Source organism: Styela clava, chromosome 2, assembly GCF_964204865.1.
Source record: "Styela clava chromosome 2, kaStyClav1.hap1.2, whole genome shotgun sequence".
NCBI lineage: Eukaryota > Metazoa > Chordata > Ascidiacea > Stolidobranchia > Styelidae > Styela > Styela clava.
Window position 1 is genome coordinate 20247747 of NC_135251.1, and position 9198 is coordinate 20256944.

At 35.8% G+C, this 9198-nt stretch overlaps 1 long non-coding RNA gene across 3 annotated transcripts; it reads right to left on the reverse strand.

The window, feature by feature from the left end:
- Positions 1–5897: 5897 nt before the first annotated feature.
- Positions 5898–8873, reverse strand: LOC144419846 (uncharacterized). 3 transcript variants are annotated; one of them, XR_013474313.1, is made up of 4 exons: positions 8671–8873; positions 6540–8350; positions 6181–6233; positions 5898–5997 (listed from the first exon to the last, which is right to left on the reverse strand). It is a non-coding gene; the product is annotated as an uncharacterized LOC144419846 (long non-coding RNA). The 3 variants fall into 3 exon arrangements; XR_013474312.1 differs by having other exon boundaries at positions 6535–8350; XR_013474311.1 differs by lacking the exon at positions 5898–5997 and having other exon boundaries at positions 6042–6233.
- Between the last annotated feature and the right edge of the window lie 325 nt (positions 8874–9198).

Consider the following 9198-nt stretch of genomic DNA (forward strand, 5'->3'; position numbering starts at 1 on the left):
CCTGGAGGTGATTTACGTACAACTGTTCGTCATACCTCCGCCATTAAGTGCATGCATCCAGAACTAATACTGATCACCGGACGAGAAGCCGTGGTGTCCACGTAATCAAGCCGTCTTACGGATTTCCTCTCCACTGTGATAAATATGGAAAGACAAAAATATCTACACTTACTTCAACAAACTCTCGATTCGTGAGATTCGCTTTCACCTTATTCGCTTTTCCTCGTAATCAGGACATAACCTGCATGATATAATGATACATGCATGATATAACAAGAAAAAAAAACTATCGAATCCGAAATATTCCAGCCCTATTAAAAACGTCTTTATGATTTCAGCAAAAGCGAAATGACCTCCGCCAATGTTATTTTGCATTCATTTTTATTTCACTTTAACACATAGATGCCTATGCCGGTACAGATGGGATGTTTCGGCTCGGAATAAATGATAGCAACTAATTTCAGTGTGAATTAAACTCAATTTATGAAACACGGCCACTTGCAAAGAGTAAGAGTACTTTTAGAGCATTGTTCCAACCTTTATCGTTAAAACTACCATTCGCCTATTTTGGAACTTTTTTTTTATTTTCGACTTGTTCTTTGCCTGATTTGTGATGTCGTTTTAAAATCTAGTATACACCAAAACCATAAAATACGACACACAAACAGTCTATTATTTAATAGTCAATTACATTTAACCGAATCTCCATTAATATAAAGCAATGTTTCAATGAATTAACGGTCGCCTTATTCATCTCTATTTAATGAAAAGATTTTATAATAATCTAATCAAAATTCTGCTAAACTCTTGTCACGATCTCATGTAAGCACGTGTTTGCAATATATTGGCTTAATCTGATCGCAAGAACGTGTAAGGCGATACGATAACTAAAATTCTGTAAAATTTCAACTTGATCTGCAAAAGCTAACCGACAGCAGAAGCATGGAAATATATAATGTAGGCGAAGAGAAACAACACCATGATCAACAAGGTGAAATGGTAAACAGAAATACATGCATCTCTTGAGTATTGATCTGGATATTATTGCTGATTGCACTCAATTTTGCCGTGCTCATCTCTGTTTTCAAAGTCGTTTTTTCAAATTACACAATTATTTCTATAGATTTTCGTAGAAAACTTAAACAACTTAGCTAACTATGTCTGTACTGATTAGAGAGTTGGAGGTTAATGACTTTGAGCACTTGCAGCGTCTAGTTGCAAACATTTAGGAAAAAAAATTGATTGAGGATATTGAAAATTGCCAAGTGGTTATGGAGGAAGGCTTCAAAATGATAGGACAACTTCTTTATACAAAGAAACCAAATAGAGCTGCAATGACAACCAATGTTCAAACGAAGAATCTTGGCAAAAGATCGAATCATGGTAACATAACGGTAAATTACTACCGAATGATGTACATCAGATTTGGCACAAGAATGTCAGTCTTAATGGTAGAAGCTAAGATGGAGGGTATTGTTCTGCGATTGGAAAACAGGCTCCAAATGGGACAACATGTTACTGTGATCGATCCAACATGTCGGAGCGAATGGCGAGGTCTGCCCTTCATTAAGACAATACATCCTATCCTACCTGCAAAAGCTCCTCGGGTCCCAAATCTTATGAAACTGCCAGAAGGGTTACTGGAAACGACCACAATGCAATCATTCTGTTTTGAAGTGGACCACATAAGAGTGGTACAAGCCAATTTTGTGGAAAGCTGCGATCACAGGTATTGTGACGGACGTTACGGAATTGAATGTCCAGGCAGTACCGTAGACAAGAAAATGAGTGTTTTAAGAATTAGGATTGACATTCCGGGACTTGACGTTGAATGGGAGCCTTACAGTAGCAGAACGATCGCTCTTGCCGTTTTCGATCATTCATTCCTGAAGGTGACTCCAAGTAAATTAAATTATGTTGAAATGTTTCGCCACGAGACTCACAAACGATAATACTCAAAATTAAGAACGCATTTGACTAAGAACGTGCTGGTAACTGATTGGCACTATAAATATTTTTCATTATTTTATTGTTTTAGAGAAGGAAACTTCTATATGTGGATAGTACTTACTTTAAAATTTACTTATTTAGCGCTATTGTACGTGGTATTAAAGTACACAACTACTTAAACCTTGAACGCTAAAAAGCGAGTTGTGCGCAACTATCTGGTAAACTTGAAGAAAACTAAAATCAGAGTTGTTTACGCATAACAAGGAGAAATAGGCAAAGAGAGGAAGTATTTGATGATTGTGGACCTCAAACTGAAGCACGCGCGCGTCTCCAGCAGGGTTTCAACATGATAACGAGTAAGTCATCGAAATGTTTAAATGCTCTGGTATAGGTTTGAATCATGTGGGGTTAAATTATGTGGAAGGGGATTGTTGGTCTCCTGGTTTCCCTCTTGGACTCCTGGAGGTGATTTACGTACAACTGTTCGTCATACCTCCGCCATTAAGTGCATGCATCCAGAACTAATACTGATCACCGGACGAGAAGCCGTGGTGTCCACGTAATCAAGCCGTCTTACGGATTTCCTCTCCACTGTGATAAATATGGAAAGACAAAAATATCTACACTTACTTCAACAAACTCTCGATTCGTGAGATTCGCTTTCACCTTATTCGCTTTTCCTCGTAATCAGGACATAACCTGCATGATATAATGATACATGCATGATATAACAAGTTAAAAAACTATCGAATCCGAAATATTCGAGCCCAATTAAAAACGCCTTTATGATTTCAGCAAAAGCGAAATGACCTCCGCCAATGTTATTTTGCATTCATTTTTATTTCACTTTACTACATAGATGCCTATGCCGGTACAGATAGAATGTTTCGGCTCGGAATAAATGATAGCAACTAATTTCAGTGTGAATTAAACTCAATTTATGAAACACGGCCACTTGCAAAGAGTAAGAGTACTGTTAGAGCAGCGTTCCAACCTTTATCGTTAAAACTACCATTCGCCTATTTTGGAATTTTTTTATTTTTTTTTCGACTTGTTCTTTGCCTGATTTGTGATGTCGTTTTAAAATCTAGTATACACCAAAACAATAAAATACGACACACAAACACAGTCTATTATTTAAAAGTCAATTACATTTAACCGAATCTCCATTAATATAAAGCAATGTTTCAATGAATTAACGGTCGCCCATCTCTATTTATTTAACGCGTTTTTTTAAATGAAAAGATTTTATAATAATCTAATCAAAATTCTGCTAAACTCTTATCACGATCTCATGTAAGCACGTGTTTGCTATATATTGGCTTAATCTGATCGCAAGAACGTGTAAGGCGATACGATAAGCGATACGATAACTAAAATTCTGTAAAATTTCAACTTGACTGCAAAAGCTAACCGACAGCAGAAGCATGGAAATATATAATGCAGGTGAAGAGATACAACACCATGATCAACAAGGTGAAATGGTAAACAGCAAATACATACATCTCTTGAGTATTGATCTGGATATTATTGCTGATTGCACTCAATTTTGCCGTGCTCATCTCTGTTTTCAAAGTCGTTTTTTCAATTATACAATTTCTATAGATTTTCGTAGAAAACCTAAACAACTTAGCTAACTATGTCTGTACTAATTAGAGAGTTGGACTTTAAGGACTTTGAGCACTTGCAGCGTCTAGTTGCAAACAATTATGAAAAAAAAATGATTGAGGATATTGAAAATTGCCAAGCGGTTATGGAAGAAAGCTTCAAAATGATAGGAGAACTTCTTCATACAAAGAAACCAAATAGTGCTGCAATGACAACCAATGTTCAAACGAAGAATCTTGGCAAAAGATCGAATCATAATAACATAACGGTAAATTACTACCGAATGATGTACATCAGATTTGGCACAAGAATGTCAGTCTTAATGGTAGAAGCTAAGATGGAGGGTATTGTTCTGCGATTGGAAAACAGGCTCCAAATGGGACAACATGATACTGTGATCGATCCAACATGTCGGAGCGAATGGCGAGGTCTGCCCGTCATTAAGACAATACATCCTATCCTACCTGCAACAGCTCCTCGGGTCCCAAATCTTATGAAACTGCCAGAAGGGTTACTGGAAACGACCACAATGCAATCATTCTGTTTTGAAGTGGACCACATAAGAGTGGTACACGCCAATTTTGTGGAAAGCTGCGATCACAAGTATTGTGACGGACGTTACGGAATCGAATGTCCAGGCAGTACCGTAGACTAGAAAATGAGTGTTGTAAGAATTGAGATTGACATTCTGGCACTTGACGTTGAATGGGAGCCTTACAGTAGCAGAACGATCGCTCTTGCCGTTTTCGATCATTCATTCCTGAAGGTGACTCCAAGTAAATTAAATTATGTTGAAATGTTGCGTTTTTCAAAGAATGCATTGCGACTACACAAAAGATTCCGTGTATTGGGTTGGTTTAGGCCAGGAAAAAGTGGGTCGGACACGCTGACAAGCAGTTTCAAATTGCACATAAGCGAGCTCAAAGTACTTGGTGGGAAATTGACACGGTTTGAAAGCGGAGACCTTGTGGTGTCTGAGGGCCATAATATGCCTCCTAAAAGAGCACGAACCAATGAACAATCTAGTTCTAGTTCTTAAAAAATGTACTATATGCTTTATTTCTCATTTAAAAATTTTATTTTCTCCGTGATTTGTGACAAATCTACGTATGCCAGCATAATACAACTTAAACAAATTTGTATTCGCATTACTTATATATAAAATAGAAGTGGTTTTATGTGCAAAATGAGTTATCGTTATTGATGTGTAATTCGTGACAGTGGACTGGTCTTTTCGTTTCGTGCTAGTGGCGTTTTAAGGTCGTGAGTGAGTAATAGTTACAGGTTATTTCCATTGTGACTTTTATTAAGGTACGTCCGAGATTCAAAAGAACTTGAAATGTCTGACAAGCCAGTTTGACAGCGTTTAAGCATTTCAAGCTCTCATTTTTAATAAGTCTAGAAAATTGAAAATTCGAGTCATACACTGAAAACCCTTTTTTATGTTTGGCCTATACAAGGAAATTGAAGTGAAGATCACGACAAAAAATTTTCGTCACGGTTGAGTGAACACGGACCCTGCAATTGGTAGAAATCGACATCCATGAAGAATTATCAGTTTATGATGTGTTATTTAAACTACTTAATGAACTAAAGTGGCTGGGGGCTACGCGCCGGACGAATTTCCGCCATTCGTCCGGCGCAACGATCCTGGTGCTTCCATCAAACTCATAATGGAACATCCGCTTGTTTATACTCAACTCTCTTCCTTACATTTCCCCTCGCGAGTAGCGCAGCGACCGTCCCTGGATGGATCATGCGCACTCACACTTTTGTACAATTTAGGTGTGTTATAAATATTCATTATAGTAATATTAATAACAAAGATATACAGAATATTAGTAGCTGTATATCAGCAAATACTGAGCAAAATTCTCCTCGTTTCGGAACGTTGAGGGAAATAAATTTAAAAGAGTCTATGATAAAAAGTTAACCTACCATGCTTATGCTTGAGACACGCCGGAAAGCCGTACCTTGCTCCACATGTTTTTCACTTACATTGGATACTTTTAAGCACTGATTGACAATTTCTGAAGCAAAATAAAACCACTGTAGAAAACGGCGAAAATTTTGGAAGGTTATATTAAATTTTCTTTAGTTAAATTGTTTAATTCACATTTGTTTTTGTCTCAGACGCAGCGGAAATACTACATAAATTTCATAAACAGTTTTCAGCTTCCATTAAATACATTAGTGACTAATTGCACACTACGATTTCGGTAACAAAAACATTGGATTCTGATTATGCCCGTTAGGTATTATTAAAAAAAAAATTTTTGTAGTTTGTTTTAAAAATAAATCATGATTTAAATTGCAAAAAAATATAATTACTTGCATACTTTTTATATATAAGACGTATCGGAAAGTCATTCCTCTTGCTTCCCAAATGAAAACGTTTCCTTTTTCGTTTGAAGAAATTTAATCACAGATGTCAAATTTCTGAAATATAAACAAAAAGAAGATACTAACAAGGAAATGGACATGAACAAAAAAACAACATAATAGCATAACGATATGTACAGTTCGTGTCCAATAATATTGAAACCAATAACAAGTAATTACCTCGTCTCTATCATTCGTCACATTGGGCTATATTTAATGACTGTGTTGATAAAAACTCACTTGTAGCTACCATGTCCAGCTATGCCGAAGATTCGTCTCCTATCAACTTTTGTCTGCACGTGCAAAAGAAAATTGGAAGGGTAGTCCAGTAGTGGAAAACTTCGCAATTTTAATTGCAACACGAGACAAAAAAAAGGACCTTGCATACTTCATACAAAGGGTGAATTACTTATTGCGTAAGACAGATTTTTATCTTGCTTATTGCCTTCATTATTTAACAAAAAAACTCGCAATGGTGGACGGAAATCTTACAAAGGGTATTGGTTTTACAAAATACGAAAGTTACAAAGAATGAAACGACTTTAACCCGGACTGCAGATGCGCAGTCATCAATATCAATCTAATACTTCATACTTAACTGGATAAATGTTCATTCAACCGCATTTCCTCCAGCCAGATCCCGATGCCAACAATTCCAGAATTTGTGATCCAATTCCACCCCAGATCAATAATTTTAGGCCTAATATTAGTCTAACTGCACTAGTAAACAAATAACTGTAAAATCCTATAAATTGCCTGTGAAGAAACGTGAAAGCTGTAAATGAAGCCAAATCATTTATTAATTGCCGTTAGAATAAATGAATTTGTCAAACAGCCGAAACGACGAATAATTGAAAGACTATTCAAAATGTAAATCTGAATGCACTTACAACAAATATACGTTTCTCAGCGCAAGAGCCCAGTAGTATAAAACCTCTATATGTAATCATATTCATGTTAAGGGTAATATAAGAAGACAATACAATGACACTGACGGAATCCTAACACTCGGTTTGACCAAGAATGTATACTATATTGCCATGCGGTTGTGCACTTATAAATGTAAATAAATTAACAGTTACCTTATTAATCCTTGATCGCCTCTCTTCAACTAAACTTCCGTGAGTCTTCGAGTCAGGAATTTGGCAACAATCATCGCTTTAGTGCTATATTATAGCCTAACTGTATTATTATTTAGTTAATCTTTAGCCATTAGTCCATGTATCTTTCTTTCTCAACACCTCGACAGTCCCACTTTGCAGACAATTGAATAGTAACAAATTTTCAATTGTTACTTTGCAAAATTTATCGAATATGCATAATTAATTTTTGATTGTTGACTTACACCTTTTAAGGAACACAGGTATTTTTCCACTTGCATAAAACAGTGATCCCATGTTCCTAAAACAATGAGATCATCGACATACCCACGAAATCTACGCTATTCCAATCTATTTTGCTATATATTTCCAATTCATTTGACCTTAATTACTGCGCCGATGCTATAAACCGGAAATAATATTAATATTGCTCAACCAAAATTTCTCCTATCAAGATCGAAACGAACTAGTTTCTGATTGGTTAAAAATAAACCTTCCCGAAAATGTAATAAATAAAGATAGAGAATTTATCCACAAATCGGAAAAATCTCAAAAAGTTTTTACATAACCCAACTTAACCCAAAATAGCACAGACAGAAAAAAGAAAAAAGGGGGGAAAGGTAGGAAATATAGGGGGCAACCCGCAACTATCCCATTCAAGGATTTCAAATAGAACACGCATACCTTCTGATTAATATATTGCTTTATATCGGAGTCCAGATTCTAGAAGTCTAATATATAACTAAAGTCGTAAGTAGACGACGGGATAAGTACGCAGATAGAAGACCATTCATAGCAATAACACAACTTTCTACGTTACAGAATCAACAATTGTAGCTTAAACCTCGGTTTAACTGCATTAGTATAACTGTGCAAGGTATGGAAAATGAACGCTACTTGGGCCCACGTAAAATCTTGACATGACAAAAAAAGGTTTGGATATAAACAACAAAAGAAGTGACCGTTGAAATAATTTTAAAATATATTAATTTTAAGCAAATAATATCACCTGTACTATATCCGGAACATCCCAACACAACCCGCATCTGTTGAGTTTTTAATTCATCAATGATGTAGATCTTATTCATGAAATGGTCCAAACATCATTGCACAGACATATCTTCCCAGGGGTCTTTGATTCAACCCAAGTATACTCTCAACTCGATATCAATCTAGTGCTATATTATGGCCTAACTGTAATCCATAATTTAACGAATATTTGTTTAACCGTAGTTTATGTTCCACTCAAGCAGTTTCCGATGTCAACATTCGCAGCTTGTTTACGTTCAGTCAGTTTGCATAAACACGATCTGAAATATGTAACATGACCAAGATGCGCTATATAGGTTGAATAAAAGCTAACACAAGATCAAAGCAATAGGGCAATTCGTACATAATATGGAATATATCAAAAGCGTAAATTTGAATACGGTTTTAGGTTTCTTACTTGTTCTAACTTGAACATTTCATTGTTCTCGATCGCCTCCATTTGTTTACGCCGTCGTCTTTGATTCAATAATTACACACTAGAAATCATTTAGTATTACGCTATGGGCTAACTAACTGAAAGAATGAAATGATCTCTAATAACCATTGTCGTTAGATTAGCCGAACCATTAGATTATCTCACCAATTTCAGATCTTGTAATCTCAATTCCACTTTGTAGACATTTGAATCAATAATTGTAGGCCAAAGCTTAGTTTAACTGCATTAGTACAGCTATGAAAAATGGCCAAAGATACAAGCATTGGATTATGAAAAAATTAGCGACACAAGTATGCACATAAACCATTAAACCTAAAAATTCACAAACATGAAATCAGTGCTCACCTGACGGCGTCGAATTTGAAAAGACCGCCTGAGCGCAGACAAATTTTGACGTGGCAAGAAAAAAGTTTGATTATAATAAAGAAACAAAGAAGGTGGAGAAGACCGCAAAATGAAGATGCTTTTTCATTCGTTATTAGAAATCACATGTCTAGGTGACGTAAGAAAATAGCGAAACAACAAAAAAATGATGGAACATGCTGTTTGTCGCGTTAACCTTTTACCACTACAGCCATATAATAATCTAGATAAATTGGATTCTAGAGTCTCTAGACAATTTTTAATTTGCTACATTATTGGGAAAAAAAGTAATTGACAGAAAGATATTCT